Source organism: Neoarius graeffei, chromosome 1, assembly GCF_027579695.1.
Source record: "Neoarius graeffei isolate fNeoGra1 chromosome 1, fNeoGra1.pri, whole genome shotgun sequence".
Lineage (NCBI taxonomy): Eukaryota > Metazoa > Chordata > Actinopteri > Siluriformes > Ariidae > Neoarius > Neoarius graeffei.
The window spans coordinates 24,745,286-24,764,271 of NC_083569.1; the positions used below are offsets into that span (position 1 = coordinate 24,745,286).

At 40.4% G+C, this 18,986-nt stretch overlaps 2 non-coding genes across 2 annotated transcripts; one reads left to right on the forward strand and one right to left on the reverse strand.

Moving 5' to 3' along the window:
• Positions 1-8,044: 8,044 nt before the first annotated feature.
• Positions 8,045-8,117, reverse strand: trnat-agu (transfer RNA threonine (anticodon AGU)). The gene has a single exon. It is a non-coding gene; the product is annotated as a tRNA-Thr (tRNA).
• Positions 8,118-14,490: 6,373 nt separating this feature from the next.
• trnaf-gaa (transfer RNA phenylalanine (anticodon GAA)) lies at positions 14,491-14,563 on the forward strand. Its single transcript has one exon. It is a non-coding gene; the product is annotated as a tRNA-Phe (tRNA).
• The last annotated feature ends 4,423 nt before the right edge of the window (positions 14,564-18,986 follow it).

Sequence of the window (18,986 nt, forward strand, 5' to 3'; positions counted from 1 at the left end):
ATGATCATTAATTCAAACAAACAATCAAACAAATGACAATCATAACATAATGTCCCATACCATATCACTCTCAGGAGATGATTGGGGTATAAAGAACTGTGACACTGACGCTTGTGTCTTCTGTGTTCTTACATATCTGCAGTGTTGCTCTCCCGACGAATGCTGTCTAATGTCAGACAGCCCACCCTCTGCCACTGAAAACACTCGCCGACAGACTTTACAGTTTGCTGTGTAGTCGTCTCCACTCACGCTGTCCAGCCAAGGATGTGCCTCTTCCCACTCACATCTGTATTTTTGTAAGCGTTTACGCTTTTGAGGACGTGGTGGAGTCCCGGGTGCAGCAGACATTTTTAAAAGGCCCGGGTTTTTTGAGCAGCGCCGGTGTGTGTTGTCTGTCTCTAGGCAACCGTGACAGTGCCACACGCAGTGATGCAGGCAGCCAGGCACAGACGCACAGAGCGTGACACAGAGTGGAGGGGTTTGTGTCCTGGGTAGATCCCGCAACGGAGTATTTCCTGTTTTATTTTGTTCATTATTGTTAGATTTAGTGTTGATATGTGTGAGACAGACATGTGTATTGGACATTTATGAAAATATGGAACAAATCGCGTCCTGTATCAGTTCAATATGGGACACAAGATTTAATTGCCAAATAAAGGACGATTCTGTATTTTATGGGACGGGTGGCAACCCTGATGACAAACATTTGGTATCCAAAAAATCCCGCTCAGCCTTTCCCCGCTCTCCCCATAGCACAGTTAAATGCATGAGAATGAAGTGATGGCAAACAGTGATTTAATGCCGAGCATGGCTTATGAAACCAGTTATACTGATCAATTCAAACTGTATGGACAAAGAAAGAAAACAGCAATACACTAGCGACAGGTCAGCTGATGGTAAAGTGGTGGCAAAAGGCTGCCTGCGCACTGCGCATGCTCTGTTAGCTTAGCTTTAATATCGCCTGCACGGTTTGGCTCCTGTTACAACTTGGCCCATGAGGGGAAACATTTCAACCAAAGACCTTGAAAACTTTATATATTTTGCTTACTTTTCGGTGAAATTTGCCATTCTGCGTTCAAAATAAGAAAGCATGTCACCTATGATTTTGTTGGAGAGCAGAGGAAAAACCTGGGTGGGGGAGGGGTGGTTTCTGTCCCGCTCAATCCACAGAAATGACGTCAGAGAGCAGATTATCTCGCGAGCGCAGTGAGTTTCTAAGATGAACACAGTGCCAAAGATGAAAAGGACAAACTCCAGATGTGTCGTGTTCTGTGACAGATGGCTGACTGGCTGTATTGGAACTGTTAGAGAGCAGCAACTGCAAGTCGTGCGGATTCGTCATTCTAAATGACATGCTTTGCAGACTGCTTTAGAACATCCCCACACCAACACTAGCTCTATCGGTATTTACTCACCATGGAAATCAGTTTAACCTTTAACTGAACCACACTCCTATCTGTAATTAAAATTTAAATCTTCATATTAGTGGCACGGGTGGCATGGTGGTGTAGTGGTTAGCGCTGTCGCCTCACAGCAAGAAGGTCCGGGTTTGAGCCCCGTGGCCGGCGAGGGCATCTCTGTGTGGAGTTTGCATGTTGTCCACGTGGGTTTCCTCTGGGTGCTCCGGTTTCCCCCAAAGACATGCAGGTTAGGTTAACTGATGACTCTAAATTGACCATGAATGGTTGTCTGTGTCTATTGGCCCTTTTCCACTACCCTTTTTCAGCTCACTTCAGCCCGACATGGCTCGCGTTTCGACTACCAAAGAACAGCACGACTCGGCTCGCTTCAGCCCTGCTTAGCCCCTAAAACTAGCACCGTTTTGGAGTGGGGCTGAAGCGAGCCAAAACGAGCCGAGTGAGGCTGGGGGCATGAGCAGACACTCCCCTGTGCACTGATTGGTGAGGAGGAGTGTCCTCACATGCCCACACACGCCCCGCGAGCATGCTGGGATCTGTAAACACCGTAAACCCGGAAGAATAATAATTACGAATTACAAGAATTTCTGAAGCCTTATGCACCTCGCCTCATCTATACGCTCTTGCCAGTATCTGTTGGCGTTGTCAGTGACAACAAGCCACAGCACCAAGACCAGCAACACTAACGACTCCATGTCCTCCATGTTTATTGTTTACTATTCGGGTCGTGAGACTACCGCTTAAAAGATCACTGATGTCACTGTTTGCGCTGCTTAACGACATCACGTGACGTCCACCCACTTTCGCTAACTCCACCCAATGTGTCCACCCACTTCCAGCCAGCATGGTTCAGCGCGGTTGTAGTTGAAATGCAACTTCAATAGCCCCGCTCAGCTCGACTCAGCCCAACTCAGCACGGCATGGCTCAGCCCGACTCAGCCGCGTTTGTAGTGGAAAAGCGACATATGTGTCAGCCCTGTGATGACCTGGCGACTTGTCCAGGGTGTACCCCGCCTTTCGCCCGTAGTCAGCTGGGATAGGCTCCAGCTTGCCTGTGACCCTGTAGAAGGATAAAGCGGCTAGAGATAATGAGATGAGATATTAGTGGTGCTCCTTTGGCCTATGCGAGCGGAGCCCCATAGGCGTAGAGTGTGGAGACATAAAGAAACCCATCGAGTTGTTTTCTGATGGTTTCGGTCCTGTGTGTGCATGCCTGCCGCCACAGGAAAGCCAAGAACTAGTGAAGTAGAGTAGTAGTCGGGACAGTATAGTAGTGAGTAACTTGTCACTGTTGTCGCCTGACATTTTGTGCAACATAAGGAAACAGTATAATAACTATAATGGTAAAGAAATAAAACAAAAGAGGCAGGCTATGATATAAGAAAATTCTACAAACCAGAAACAGATGGGCGCTCCACTTTTAGGCAGTGCCTCAATCTATATATTAGTCTTAATTTGAAGTCTTTTTTTTTGTCATTGACGTTATCATCTGTGCATTGATGGTGACTTGAGTGCAAAGTATTTTGCAGAAATTACACACCAAAGACACCCTCAGGTCCTCAGTCTCATTCAGAGTAATCTCACTGATCTTTAAACTGTCCATATGGGGCCATTCTCACCAGCAGAAAGTGGTCTTCAGATGATGAGATATCATGAGCAGCACTTTCTGGTGTCAGTGTTTTCAATATTCCCTCTCTTGTCTGGATCATCTTTTTACCTTAAAAGTATCCCTTACAGGCCTCAGTGAGGATTGAACTCACGATCCCTGGTTTACAAGGCCAGTGCTCTCACCACTGAGCCTTAACTCATTCACAGCTGCTGAAGCTTGGGGCCACAGCAGAACCTTGAAGCCCCTGCACCGATCCTCAAAACAGCCCACAGAAATTGGTGTCACATCACTCACAACTTTAGTTCTTAGCTGCAGTTAGCTTCTGTTTACTATTTACCTCACAAAAAAAGACACATTTTAAATAATGTGGTGTGCCAATCGTAGAGTGGGCTGTGGGCTGTACATTCTGGCTACTTTCTCATCTGAGCTAACAAAAACACTGGACAGGCCAAGCCCTCAAGAGACGAACCATAAGCACCATGAGTGACCTCCTGATCTTCAGGCTCTTCATGTGGGGTCATCCTCAGCAGCAGCCAATGGTTTTCAGGTGATGAGAACTGCAACCAAAAAAGATCCAAACAGTATTTTTGGTTGCATGTCTGTGAAGATTCTCAGTCATCCAGGTCATAGTAAACTGTGGGTGGTAAAAGAGAGCAACTGGACTTGCTTGAAGATTCTTGAAGACGTTTCACCTCTCATCCGAATACTTCTTCTGTCTTAGAAGCCTTTCGGATGAGAGGTGAAACGTCTTCAAGAATCTTCAAGCAAGTCCTGTTGCTCTCTTTTACCACCCACAGTATTTTTGGTTCTTTTTTTTATCCTCCACCCAAATGAAGTTTGGCGGGGGATATAGAAACGGGTTCCATCTGGTCATGTTTTCATTTCCAGGCCATATCTTTAAAACTACTGAAGATATTTTCATGAAACTTTGTATACGTATCAAGCAACATGTGAACTGCTGAGTTTTGCTATTTTGGATTTTTGGAAAAAATTAATTTTCAAATTTTTACATAAAAAAATAGACTTTGAATTAGTTCCTAAGAACAATGTTCATTTCTGGAGCATATATCCAAAACTATTCATGATACAGATTTGAAACTTGGTATGTATGTTAACAAGATAATGTATATGTGCCTTTTGATTCTAAGAAATGTGAGAAATTTTAATTTTTAGCTCACCTGGACCAAAGGTCCGGTGGGTTTATGCCATGGGCTGCTGAGGTCAGTGTAAAGAGGTAGGGTTGGTTTCCTGCAGCAGAACTTGAAAAATGTGACAATATCTTGAAACTTGGTATATAGTTGGCATATAGGGTGGGGGATATAGATGACTGTCTTCTTGTCGTTTTTAACTTGTAATTTTCTTAACCTCATGCTTTTTCCGTGTACATCTCATGGAGTTCTTGTCCCGAGTTTCCTAGTGCTAAAAGTTGGAATTGTGTAACCAGGAACTTACAAATATTTGCAGCATGATAAGAATCCTTTAGAGTTTTAATTGAAGTCCTTTGTTTATGATGTCAAAGGCTCACTGATAGAGACTTGAGTGCAACATGTTTTGAAGAAACTTTATAGTCAGGGAGCATATGTAACCTACTTTGCAAAATTTGCCAAGTCTGGTTTCTCAGTATTAACCCTTTATTTACATCCCAAACAAATTATTTTTACTTGTTGTAATGTCAGCAATCACCATTTTCACCAAAAAAAGGAAATGCTAAATATCGCATGTAAAAATGTAAAAAAAAAAAAACCCAACCATATATCCGTATCACTTAAGTCCATTATAACATCTGTATTTTTTTTAACCCTTATATTGTGTTCGGGTCAAAATTGACCCATTTTCAAGTTCAAGTTTGTAAAAAGTACCATTTGGATTTTTGTACTGGAATGAGGCTTCATCTAATCCTCAGACACATCTGATTAAATGCAGCAAAATTGATTTTCACCATTTTAGTAAATTCTAAAGGTTTCAAAATAAAAAAAAATACATTTGTGGTGTTACGGGTCAAAAATGACCCGGCAGAGAAGACTGGCTGTTCTATGCATCACTTAAAAGCTATGGGTTGCTCTGGGGATCAATTATGGCCCAATATGCCCAGTTATGGCCCACATCACACAAACACACACACATGCATGCAGATGTGCGCACGTATGCACACACACACACACACACACACAGGCCCCCTTCACACACACATGCACAGACAGAGAGACACAGGAACACACATGCATGCAGGCGCACACACACACACCGGCCCCCTACATCACCACCCCCCACGTGAACTCACACTTTCTCGCAGCATATTGATACCCTCTGTAGGATGGGATATTATCAGTTGAATTCTATAGGAGCATCAGTCAACATGAGCAAGAGGTATACTGTTCATGAGGCGCTGGATCACATCTTTGGTCATGACAGCGATCCTGAAGACAGAGGGGAAAGTGAAGCTGAAGGGGATGTGTCTGAGGATGAGGTTCAGCTTGACCCTTAACAAGACCAAACATCTGAGGAGGAGGACCCAGATGTCACAGATGCTGAAAGAGAGGTGTTCAAGTCAAGAAGAGGTGACATTTCATGGTCATCAAGCCCTCTTCAAACCCAATGCAGGGCACCAAGGGAGAACATCCTCAGAATGACTCCAGGTCCTACCAGATACGCTGTGTCACACGCCCAAGATATCAAGTCAACATCTGAACTGTTCTTTCCACGACCTCTTCAGTTTATCCTACTCGAGATGACCAACATGGAAGGGAGAAGAGTGTTTGGTGATAGCTGGATGGAGTTGGACAAAACACAGCTATATGCCTACATGGGACTGTTGCTTCTTGCGGGGGTGTACAGATCCTGTAATGAAGCTACTGCCAGCTTATGGGATAGTGAGTCAGGCTGCCCTATTTTTCGTGCCACAATGTCGCTTCAAGCCTTTCATGTATTATCAAGAGTGCTCCACTTTGACAACAGGGAGACAAGAGTTGCTCGTCGTGTGAATGACAAGCTTGCTCCCATCAGGGATGTTTGGGACAAATGGGTGGAGAATTTACCCCTTATGTACAATCCTGGTCCAGAGGTGACAGTGGATGAATGGCTAGTCCCTTTCAGAGGCCGCTGTCCCTTCAGGCAGTATATGCCAAGCAAACCTGGAAAATATGGCCTCAAAATCTGGGCAGCGTGTGATGCAAAAACCACCTATGCATGGAATATGCAAATATATACCGGAAAATCTGCCAGCGGAGTGCCAGAAAAGAATCAGGGCAAGCGGGTCGTCCTGGACATGACCAAGGGTTTTCAGGGGCACAACATAACTTGTGATAATTTTTTCACTTCCTATGACCTCGCGCAAGAGCTGCTAAAGAGGATTTATGAGTAAAAGAAATATAATAAGTGAATTTAAACAGTTTTTGTTATTAAAAAACGAGTGGTATATTTTAAGATACAAGGTCTGTGGAGCCAACTAAAAAAATTCCAACAATGGTTCCATGGATATGAATACATACTAAGTTAGCAATGAGGTGAAAAACAATATTGGAAGAAAACTAGTGATTTTAAGCATTTTCAGGCTGATTAAAATCACAGGTCAAATTTGACCCGCTAACACTACAGATGTGAACAGCTTTCTAACACATTACAAGGATTAAATTACCCATTTACTAACTTTATATGAATAGAAATCATATATTTACATGATATTATCAAGTTAAGTTTAAAATGAGACATTTAAGTACGTAGAGAACATAAAAAAGCCAGAAATATTTTACACTATTGCTACAGAACTTGAGAATATTTATAGCTTATCTACATTCCAGAACTCAGCTCACAATCTCTCATTTCAGAAATTTCTGTGATACATTTATTACTAAGCTGCTCACAGTTTTTATTTTTTATTTTTTTTATGTCCAAACTACATCAAGAAGTAACACTCTGCCTAAGGATTCAAACACAAAACATGAAGATAAAAGCAGTTATTGGTAACACATATTATGACCAGAACAGCCACTGGACTATTTTCAAAAGTAAACAATGTCACTTTCACAACTAGACAATGTCAGTTTCCTCTGTATCTGCTGGACTGTCTGTTGTTCTGTATGGAGAGTGCATGGACAGGTAAGCATCAGACATTTCAGTAACTCTATAACTAACAGGTTCACTAGTTATCTACAATTTGTAAGAAAGAGTTATATTCTTAATTATGGCAGACATCTAAGACAAGCATGCAAACGTACAGACAGGCAAAGATCGACACACAACGAAGCGACTAACTTGCTGAAATATTTTTTGCAACAAATCTCACAGTTATGGGACCCCAACAGAAAATCAGTCACCTTGTTAAACACTTTTTTTCATCAATCTTGAAACAAACATACTTTTAGATAAAGAATCTATAGAGTAACAAACTCCGAAAAGCAGAAAGTTATGTCAGTTGAATAGACTGAGCAGCACACCACCTCTGAGGTTCTAACTGATCCCACTCAGTAGTTTAGGCCCTTTTAGGGTTAAATGGGTATCTAATGTATGAACCCTGCTTTTGACCTGAGTAAAAAGGTTGCGTGCCACAAATAACATGTATTATGGATATAATAATTGCATATTAATGATGTAATACTTTTATACCAAGTTCCTATATGTGGTTTCAGGGCTCTTTTTATGCGCAAAGTTCCCCTGCATAATTAACTATGAAACAGCAGCCTACAAACATTACAACAAGCCCAGATTTATGAATTTATATCTGAACTTGTATATTATTACCAAAAACAAGACTTGGTAAATTTTGCAAAGTAGCCTCCAAATACCACCTGACAATGATGGAGACTTGAGGGCAAAGTGCTTTGCAGAAATTACACACCAAAGACAAGTTAAGGTCCTCAGCAATCTCACTGATCTTCAAACTGTCCATATGAGGCCCTTCCAACCAGCAGAAAGTGGTCTTCAGGTGATGAGAAATCATGAGCAGCACTTTCTGGTGTCAGTGTTCTCAATATCCCCTCTTTTACCTAGATCATCCTTCCACCTTCAAAGCATTCCTTGCAAGCCCCAGTGAGAATTGAACTCACAACCCTTGGTTTACTAGACCAGTGCTCACACCACTGAGCTATGGAGCCTTAATTCTTTCACAGCTGCTGAAGCTTGGGGCCACAGCAGAACCTTGAAGCCCCTGCACTGGGGTTATGACTGTGAAAGTGCTTTCAAAATTTCTACTTTCCTGATGTTGCATTTGGTGAACTTTTACTCATATATTACTTTTTTGAAATTATTTTTATTGGGCCATGCAAAAACCTCCCGCACCCAACATCACCTCACTTTTGATAAATACATGTATATTAAAGAAATAAATCATGATTATAAAATAAATTCATTGAAAGATGTGTAAAATACTTTTATATAACAATAAATTGCTTAACAATTGTTGTAATAATAATTATAATTGTTAATTAAGTATTAATTAACAATTATAATTATTATTACAACAATTGTTAAGCAATTTATTGTTATATAAAAGTACTTTACACATCTTTCAATGAATTTATTTTATAATCATAATTACTATTTGCCTCACAAAAAAAGGACACACATTTTAAATAATGCAGTGTGTCAATGGACTGTACATTCTGGCTACTTTCTCAAGTATTTTTCAAATTTTTACATAAAAAATAGATTTTGACTTAGTTTCTAAGAGCAATGTTTGTTTCCGGAGCATATATCCAAAACTATTCATGATACGGATTTGAAACTTGGTATACATATTAACAAGGTGATGTAGATGTGCCTTTTCATACTAAGAAATTTGAGAAATTTAAATTTTTCATGTTTCCATGGAAGCAATTTCAGACTAAGTCTCTCAGGTTAGTCTGCGGTTTTGTTTCCAGAGCAGAACTTGAAAACTATGAGTGGTATGGTCTTGAAATGCTATCTCTGAGTAGTTCGCCATGATCGTATAGTGGTTAGTACTCTGCGTTGTGGCCGCAGCAACCCCAGTTTGAATCTGGGTCATAGCAAGAAACAAAAAAAAAGCTACCTGGGTAGGCATAATTTTGGGTGGCATGGTGGTGTAAGTGGTTAGCATGGTTGCCTCACAGCAAGAAGGTTCTGGGTTTGCAGCCAGAGGGGGCCTTTCTGTATGGAGTCTGGGTGCTCTGGTTTCCCCCACAGTTCAAAGACATGCGATTAGGTTAATATGGGATGGCCTTGAGTGAGGCACCTAACTCCCAACTGCTCCCCGGGCTCTGTTAGCATGGCTGCCCACTGCTCTTGGTATGCGTGTGTGGGTTCACTGCTTCAGATGGGTTAAATGCAGAGAGGAAATTTCACAAGTGTGTGATGAATAAAGTTGTGCTTTCTTTTCTTTATGTGTTAATTAAGTAATGTATATGTGCCTTTTGATACTAAGAAATGTGAGAAATTTTAATTTTTAGCTCACCTGGACCAAAGGTCTGGTGGGATTATGCCATGGGCTGCTGAGGTCAGTATAAAGAGGTAGGGTTGGTTTCCTGGAGCAGAATTTGAAAAATGTGACAAATAATATCTTGAAACTTGGTATATAGTTGGTATATAGGGTGAGGGATATAGATGACTCTGTCTTCTTGTCTTTTTTAACTTGTAATTTTCTCAACCTCATGCTTTTTCTATGTACATCTCATGGAGTTCTTGTCCCGAGTTTTCTAGTGCTATGTAACAAGGAACTTACAAATATTTACAGCATTATAAGAATCCTTTAGAGCTTTAATTGAAGTATTTTTGTTGGTGACAAAGGCTCAATGATAGAGACTTAAGTGTAACATGTTTTGAAGAAACTTCTCCTTCCTCAGCAGGAAGAACTCACAAGCACCACTCCTCTCAGGTCCCAATATTTTAGATCAGAACCTGAGACGTGATCTTTCTCCCTTCAGGTCTGTCAAAGGCCCCAATGAGGATTGAAGGAGAAAATAAGAAACACAAATAAATAAAACACCCAGTTTCTTTCTCTCTCTCTCTGCAACCTTCACTCGATCCAGCAAACTTCACACACAAAATGCATCACACCTCTTAAGGCCTAATGGCTTGGTGGCATCTTTCATAATATTACAAAGAGCAGCAGCTGGTTTGTTCCTCACCTCAGTGAAATAACAGGCTTCATTATTACAAAGTCAATAAATCAATTACATTGTAATAATAATAATAATAATAACTTGTCATACTAAATTATTTATCATGATTTATACTTATTTACAGCAATTTCAGATCAGGCCAAATCTCCTAATGCAGCAAAACCACTTATAAAACAAATATAACAGGGAATTTAAACATTTAATAATGTATTGATTAAATTATATTTTTACAGATTAGAATGACTGATTTTTCATAATTCCATGAATTCTGCTGACAGTCGGAGTTGAAGACAGGTTCCCCATGTGAGGCTGAATGTAAAGCCAGGATGCTTCAGTAAGAATCAACAATCTGTCAGTAACAATGGTGACACTGTCATGTGGTGCTGTGGGCTGGAGCTTCATGAACCTTTATGATGTGAACATATCATAGTACAGAAAGAATACTTTCACTCAGCTGAGACCATTCATCATGTTCACTCTTATATTCATGTATCCATGGCTTTCACTCAGTGAGTTAAATTTGACCTTTTTTTGTCACTGCAGAAATATTAAGCGTTGAATTAGTGATTTATTCTTCTGTGTGGTGGTCAGAAAAATGAGAATGCGCATATGCTCTCTTCTCCATGACAGGTGACTCCATGGCAGCTTCAATAAAGCCACTTTTCACACATACAGTTATAGATGAAGGCAGTGATGTTACTCTGTCCTGCAGCTACAAATCAAGTGATACAGGAAACTACCTGCAATGGGACAGACAAAATCTAAACTGGAGTTCCTTTTTTTATATCCCAAAGTGGACATAAAAGTGACTCAATCCCACCACGTCTCTCTGCTGAAGTTGATGAAAAGAATAACCAAGTGGATCTGCTCCTCTCCTCTGCTGCTGTATCAGACTCTGCACTATACTACTGTGCTCTGTGGCCCACAGTGACAGGAAATCCAACTGCACTGTACAAAAACTTTCACACAGTTATATTATTCTGAAGGCTGATCAACTGCTAAGGTTACACAATTCCGGATGATATAATATCAATGATATAATCAGTTAAAAATAAATAAATGGATGGTTTGAGAGGTCAATAAAAATATACACTCACCTGCCAGTGTAATAGGAACTTGTTCTTGATTTGAAGATTCCTGTTCTTGGCTGCAGGAGTGGAACCCAGTGTGGTCTTCTGCTGTTGATTGCTGAGCTGCTTTTCTGCTCACCGTGGTTGTAAAGAGTTGCTGTGAGTTGCGATATCCTTGCTAAAAGCACTAAACAAGTTTTCAATAAGTTCATATACATCCCACTTTCTAAAGTCAAGATCCTGCAGAGTCTGAATTTTACAATGATATTTGTGTGTTAGCTTTTTGTAATCCACAGTGATTTTACACAGTGAGGTGTGTTTTAGTGAAATGAAGTCATTATTGAGAATTCCTGATATATATTAGCCTACTACTAGGAACAGCTATTACACATAATATAATCTTATACCTTTTATATATTTACTTAAAAATGAGAAAATTGCCATGCTTGTGTGCAATCTACTTTCAGTGTTTCCTCTTTTTATAATAAACTGTTTATTGGTGAATTATTCTTAAATGCTTCAATATGTCTCAAGGCTTGTAAAAATATTTCTGCGAACAAAGACGAAACAATGAGAGAAAATCTTTCAGCAACAGTGGTAACAGCCGAACATTGGCACCAGTTACCAGTTCTGTTCATACGAACTTTCATTTCTGAGAGGATCCATAAGCAATACTCTTCTTTAACATAATGAGAGCATGAAAACTGATTCCATCATTGTCTTGATTGTTGAATTTTAAGTCATCCTTTTAATGTACTTCTTATATTTCATGACAGTTTTTCAATAACAAAAATACTGTTTCACAAAAATGTTCAGTGATTCCTTGATGACAGTGCCGTATTAAGCCAATGCGGTGCCCCTGGGCACTATACCTCAAGTGCACCACCACCCTGTGCGCACGCGTTCAGTAACCTCCTGCACACACTCGCAAACCTTGCCCTTTGCTGTCAAAAATAGTAGCGTATACATAAACAATAGTACACATAAACAAGGTCATTCTTCCTCATTGAAAATGTATTAAGTAGGCTACATCAGCCCATCAAATTAACTGAAAACAACCAACGATATGCATGTAGGCATATTGAAATGTCTTATTCAAAAATGAGCAGCATATATTTGTATGTCTCAATAAAAACCTTCAAAGCATCCATACTCTATTCTATCCATATTAGTGTCTCAATTCAAAATGTGTATCAATTCAAACAGCATCAGCAATTTAAACAGCATCCATCTATATACAATACAGCATATTCAAATGTGTCAATTCAAAATGTGTATCAGTTAAAATAGCATCGATCTAGGCAACATATTCAAATGTCTCAATTCGAAATATAAATTCAAATAACATCCAGTGGCATATTCAGATGTACAATGTACATATGTGTATCAATTCAAAGAGTATCTGTTCTGTATGAACCTAGACATGTTCTCCCCATAGCGCAGGATCAGTTGAAATAGAGAAGTGTTCTACTGGCGTCGGCTGCGCTGGGTTGACATCCATAACACGCTCGTCTTCCTTCTCGTCACCATGGTGTGAACTGATCTCTACCTGGCTTAAAGTGGCTTCGCACATCCCCTCCTCCCCGGCTTCAGCGCTGGTAGTGACAGCAGTTGTCGATGTTTTTATAAAAAAACGATCTAACACTGGAACATTTTTAATTGCAGCTACACGCCTGGAGTCTTTCTCTTTTTTTAATTTTCTCTTCGCACAACCACTCAGTTGATGTCTGTCCATTTTTCATTTCTACCGCGGTTTTAAAAAATTGATACATTTCACCGTAGGTGGACTGGCTCAACTGACAGGTTGAGGAAAGGGGGGTTAATGGTCACATAGGCCACTCTTGCTCAGAATTATGATTATTGTTATTGTTCTTATGAAATTAGTGTTCATAATGAATTATATATGACTATTTAACAATGTCAAGTGTATAACCATTTTAAGTGTACAAACATTCACGAAAAATATTTTTAAAGTTTCTGTCATGTGGTGCCCCCCCCCACTGGCTGAGTGGTTGGTGCCCCTGGGCACTGTGCCGCAGGCCCATATAGTTAATCCGGCCTTGCTTGATGACTTCTGTTAAAAGCGAGTTTGGATATTTGGGGTTTATATTCTTTTTTCAGGGTTTTTTTTTTTCATAATCTATTTTTTTATACCAACACAAAAGCTATACAGTACAACAAAACAAAGACAATAGACAAAGACAACAGTGCACAAACAATGAACACAAGATATGGAATGAACCAAATGAATAGGTAGATTTTCAAAAGTGCAAATTAAATCCTTAAGTGATTTATACAGTATCAGTGATTTGTATCAGTTTTTTTTTTTTCTATTACCATTTTCTACACTGCAGAACAATACTGGAGACACCAAAACTTTGAAAAAAACATATGGGACACACACAGAACTATGTGACATACAAAAAAGTTTAAAAAAAAATTCCCACAGGACTGCAGAAGAAACAAGGGGATACAAAAATTAGAACAACAGGGACAATAGAAAGAAAAGAGCAATGACAAAACCTACACAATACCTACACAATTATTGCAATACAAAAGAACAGTAAAAGATAGTGCAAAAACCCCATCATCCCACCAGCCCGATACAGACACAGTAACCACCGATGGGCCACATCACCTTCCCCAGGACCCCAAACAGACCAAACACAGGGCAGCAACCGGGAGAGTAGAGCCGACACCAGTGTGCAGCTTTGTCCTCAACCTGCACTGCAACGACCTCATGCCATCTCTCCTGCACGTGTGTGTGTGTGTGTGTGAGAGAGAGAGAGAGAGAGCGACGAAGATTTTGATCATATAATCAAAATCTCTCTATTCTTTATTCAGTTTTTTATTTCACAATCTATTTTATACACTACACACAGATCAAAACCTCTCTCTCTCTCTCTCTGTGCATGTGTGCACTTATAAGGGAGATCATTACCCACTTGACTCTGTGGATAACAGTTGAAATAATCAAGACTGCATGATTGGGGGGTAACAGTGAAATGAGCGAGCACAGAGAACACATTTACCTCATTATTTAGCTTATTATTTGCTCATTCTTTCGTGTGAACGTTTGTTCATTTAATTAAAAACACGCTTGGAATAAAACAAATTGCCAACAACATAAAAGAGTTTCATTAATCAATTACCACATTACATATGTCATGCTTCCAGATGATACTATATATTATTTTAAACACTTTATATTTCATTAGATTTTGGTTAAAAAGGAACACCAATGTGACCTTACCGATTAGATTTAGCAACTACGAATGTTTATATCGGTGACGTGACTGCTCAGTGGGTAGCATGCTCTTGCCGAAATAGCTCAGTAGGGAGAGCGTTAGACTGAAGATCTAAAGGTCCCTGGTTCAATCCCGGGTTTCGGCACTGTGGTGTGTGTTCATCTAAGCCTTTGACACTTAAAAGGTGTGTCGTTCAAGTGTTGCTGATGAAAAAAAGCAGAATTTTGATCCATTGTAGCCCAAAGTCAGCAGGACACTTGCAGAATGAATGGGTTTGATTTGTACCAACAAAGAGAGGTAACTTCAAGCCGACAGGACGGTTTGGTGTCTGCTCCATACATTTTGCAAAAGATAAATTTGTGAGGCAGATTCACATAGAAGGATTTGATTGATGTCTGGTACACGGAGCAGTTCCTACGATCTGGAAACAAAAGTCAGAAGTGCCATCCCAAAGAGCTCACCGCACAGGAAGGGTCAAGCTTGCATTTAACCTGTTGCTTGAATTTATGAGTTGTCCATCGGCGTTGCCAGACCCATTTTACTGGGGCACATGCCCCAGTATATATCTGCTGTGATCCAGTAAAATTTCCTGATCACATTTCAGAAACAGTAATGTATTTGGCACTGCAGAATAACCGTACACTGTAAAAAATTGCAGCCTCATTTAGTTATGTCCACTTACTACCTCTCTTTAACACAAAGAGCTCTGACAATTTTTGGATTTTGAACTCAACTTTATGAGTTTTAGAAAGTAAAACTTATTGCTATCCATTGTGGTGACTATTTGAGAATTTCACAGATTTGTATGTGTTGATTGAACTTGGGTTTGCACGTCATCAGTTGAAAAAAGGAGAGGAAAAAAGGCGGGAAATTAAAACTTATTCATTGTGTTGACTATTTGGGAATTTGTCAGATTTGATTGAACTTGGGTTTGTAAGTCATCAGTTGGAAAAAAGGAGAGGAAAAATAAGGCGGGAATGGGGGATGGGAGCTACAGAAAAAAAACAACTGTTTGCAGTGTCTTTAAGGCAACATTGAAGAATGGGAATACATTGCAGATAAGTCATATTTCGAATTCTATCCAAAATATACATATTTTGCAGTAAACAAGAAGGGACTTCTTCCACCGGCGGAAGAAGACTATTTCCCTAACAATGGCCTGTTAAAATAAGCGGAGCAATACAACACTGTCTGTACTGAGTGCAACTGGAAAACCGGATTGTCGAGAGACGCGTGAGTTTTTCATGCAGCATCAGCGCCAGCTGAGTTTAATAATCTTTAATTCACTATTTTTTCCATTAACCGTCGGTGCAGTAATGTAATAACAGTAACTTTGTAGGTTGTGTTTTTTAATAGCAGGGAAAAGCTAAATTCGAGCCCTTGATTATAAGCTCATGGCTTGGTGGCATCTTTCATAATATTACCAAGAGCAGCAGCTGGTTTGTTTCTCACCTCAGGCTTCATTATTACAAAGTCAATAAATCAATCGCATTATAATAATAGTAATAATAGCTTTTATACTAAATTATTTATCATGACTTATTCACAGCAATTTCTGATAAGACCAAAGTCCCTAATGCAGCAAAACCACTTATAAAACAAATGCAACATGAAATTTAATGATTTATTTATTTGATTATATTTTTACAGAACAGAATGATTGATTTTTCATAATTCCATGAATTCTGCTGACAGTCGGAGTTGAAGACAGGTTCCCCATGTGAGGCTGAATGTAAAGCCAGGATGCTTCAGTAAGAATCAACAATCTGTCAGTAACAATGGTGACACTGTCATGTGGTGCTGTGGGCTGGAGCTTCATGAACCTTTATGATGTGAACATATCATAGTACAGAAAGAATACTTTCACTCAGCTGAGACCATTCATCATGTTCACTCTTATATTCATGTGTCTGTGGCTTTCACTCGGTGAGTTAACTTTAACTTTTTGTTCTTGCAGAAATATTAAGCGTTGAAATGGTGATTTAGGCCGAATCCCATTTCACCCCTTGGACGTACCCCTTAGCCCTTCCCCTCCATTTTGCGCGTTCACGTGAAGGGGTAGGGGTATCCCAATCCCAGTTAACGCGGAGGGGTAGGGGAAGGCGTAGGGCTTCTGTACCCCTCCAAACGGAGATTTTCCTGGAGCAGACTCCGAACGAAGGGGTTTGAGTGATTTCCCACAATGCCATGCGGATTTCAGCGAGATTTCATGCGGATTTCAGAAAGATGGCGGTTCCCGCGGCGAAAGATTGTCATAAATGTATTTTCTCCATTATTTACGTGTTTTAAGTTGTTATCCAGAGGAAACACGCCGCTTGATTCGCTTTCGAGCTGAGAATGAGCAGCGATTTCTGAAATCCAAGCTGCTGCTAAAAAGCTTTGGGAGTGAGTATTGTTTTCGGTTGCTTCTGTTATTCTCGCTTTTATTGTTTACATGAGTGTTCTGACACCTCATTCTGTCGGATGTGGTGCACGAAGCGCTAAAGATATCCCATTCAGTGGTGTTAGTTAACAAATCACACCCTGCCAGCAGAGATTTCTGCCTCTGGCTCTGACTGTAGCGGCTGGTCGCAGCCAATGACGCGTCGCGTTTTGCTAACGTAAACGCTGACGGAGGTATGCGATGACGTATGCGATCGTTGAAGGGCTATCCCAATACGTAAGGGTTGAATTTCAAGCCCTATCCCTTGTAGCTCAGTTTCAAGGGGAAGGGCCAAGGGGAAGGCGGAGGGGTAGGGGTAGAAATTAGAATTGGGATTGGGCCTTATTCATCTTTGTGGTGGGAAGAAAAATAAGAATGTGCATGTTCTCTTCTCTATGACAGGTGACTCCATGGCAGCTTCAGTAAAGCCACTTTTCACTCATACAGTTATAGATGAAGGCAGTGATGTTACTCTGTCCTGCAACTACGAAGCAAGTGGTACAGGAAACTACCTGCACTGGTACAGACAAAATCCAAAATCTAAACCTGACTTCCTTCTTTTTATATCCCAAAGTGGACATAAAAGTGACTCAATCCCACCACGTCTCTCTGCTGAAGTTGATGAAAAGAATAACCAAGTGGATCTGCTCATCTCCTCTGCTGCTGTATCAGACTCTGCACTATACTACTGTGCTCTGCAGCCCACAGTGAAAGGAAATCCAACTGCACTATACAAAAACTTTCACACAGTTATATTATACTGAAGGCTGATCACTTGTCAAAGTTACATAATTCCAGATGATATAATATCAATGATATAATGAGTTAAAATAAATAAATGGGGGGTTAGATCAGTCAATAAAATCTATATTCAGTGTGTCTTGGCTCGGGGCGGCACGGTGGTGTAGTGGTTAGCGCTGTCGCCTCCCAGCAAGAGGGTCCGTGTTTGAGCCCCGTGGCCGGCGAGGGCCTTTCTGTGTGGAGTTTGCATGTTCTCACCGTGTCCGCGTGGGTTTCCTCCGGGTGCTCCGGTTTTCCCCACAGTCCAAAGACATGCAGGTTAGGTTAACTGGTGACTCTAAATTGACCGTAGGTGTGAATGGTTGTCTGTGTCTATGTGTCAGCCCTGTGATGACCTGGCCACTTGTCCAGGGTGTACCCCGCCTTTCGCCCATAGTCAGCTGGGATAGGCTCCAGCTTGCCTGCGACCCTGTAGAACAGGATAAAGCGGCTAGAGATAATGAGATGAGATGAGGTGTCTTGGCTCTGTCTCCTGCTCCAGATCTATGTTCACACTCAGGATCACACTTCTTGGTTGCTAAGTACAATGATTTCGTAGATTTTTGTTGTTGTTGTCAATGGCTTCATAATATATTCAAAACACACACACACACACACACACAAATACTCTCAAGACTCATAATGGGCTTTTTAGACTTGCCTTGCCAGTTACTGAGCGATATATTTAATAAACTCCACAACGATCAACATACACTTGCATTTGTTGTCCTACTTTAACCTGACCATAGTTTTAATTGATATCACTGTTTAAAGATCGTGATGGCCAAATGAGACTTCGAAGCGCGTATCAAGAATAAGGGGGCAGATGAAGCTCCGCTTTGAGGCTTTGTATCGTTGAGCAGAAAACCACATGACCCATGATAAACAAGGCCTCGGTTGTGATTCACTAAAAGGTTCATTACTCAGACTGTCATTCGGCAGACTTCACTAGCAACCTACTGCTAAGAGAAATGTACAGCAAGTTTAATTTCTACCTCACGTCAATGTTCTGCCACTTTACATTATTTACATGTAAAGTAATTTGCACAATGTTCCATTTCAGTTCCATTTCAGTTTATTAATACAAACCTCAACCTTTTTTGCGCCCCCCCTCCCCCCAGACAAAAAGAGAAAAAAAAGATAAACAGGACACACATACACATATTTTGTTTTCAGACTCCATTGCAGTTTATTAATTCAAACCTCAACCTTTTTTGAACAAATAAAAGTAAACTGCCATAAACTACAGGTTGCAATATAATTATAACTGTTTTCAATCACCTTAACTGTGTAACACACTCTCAAAAGAGATGTGTTAAAAACAACACATATTTAACACATCAGCGTGTTTATATAAGGACAACAC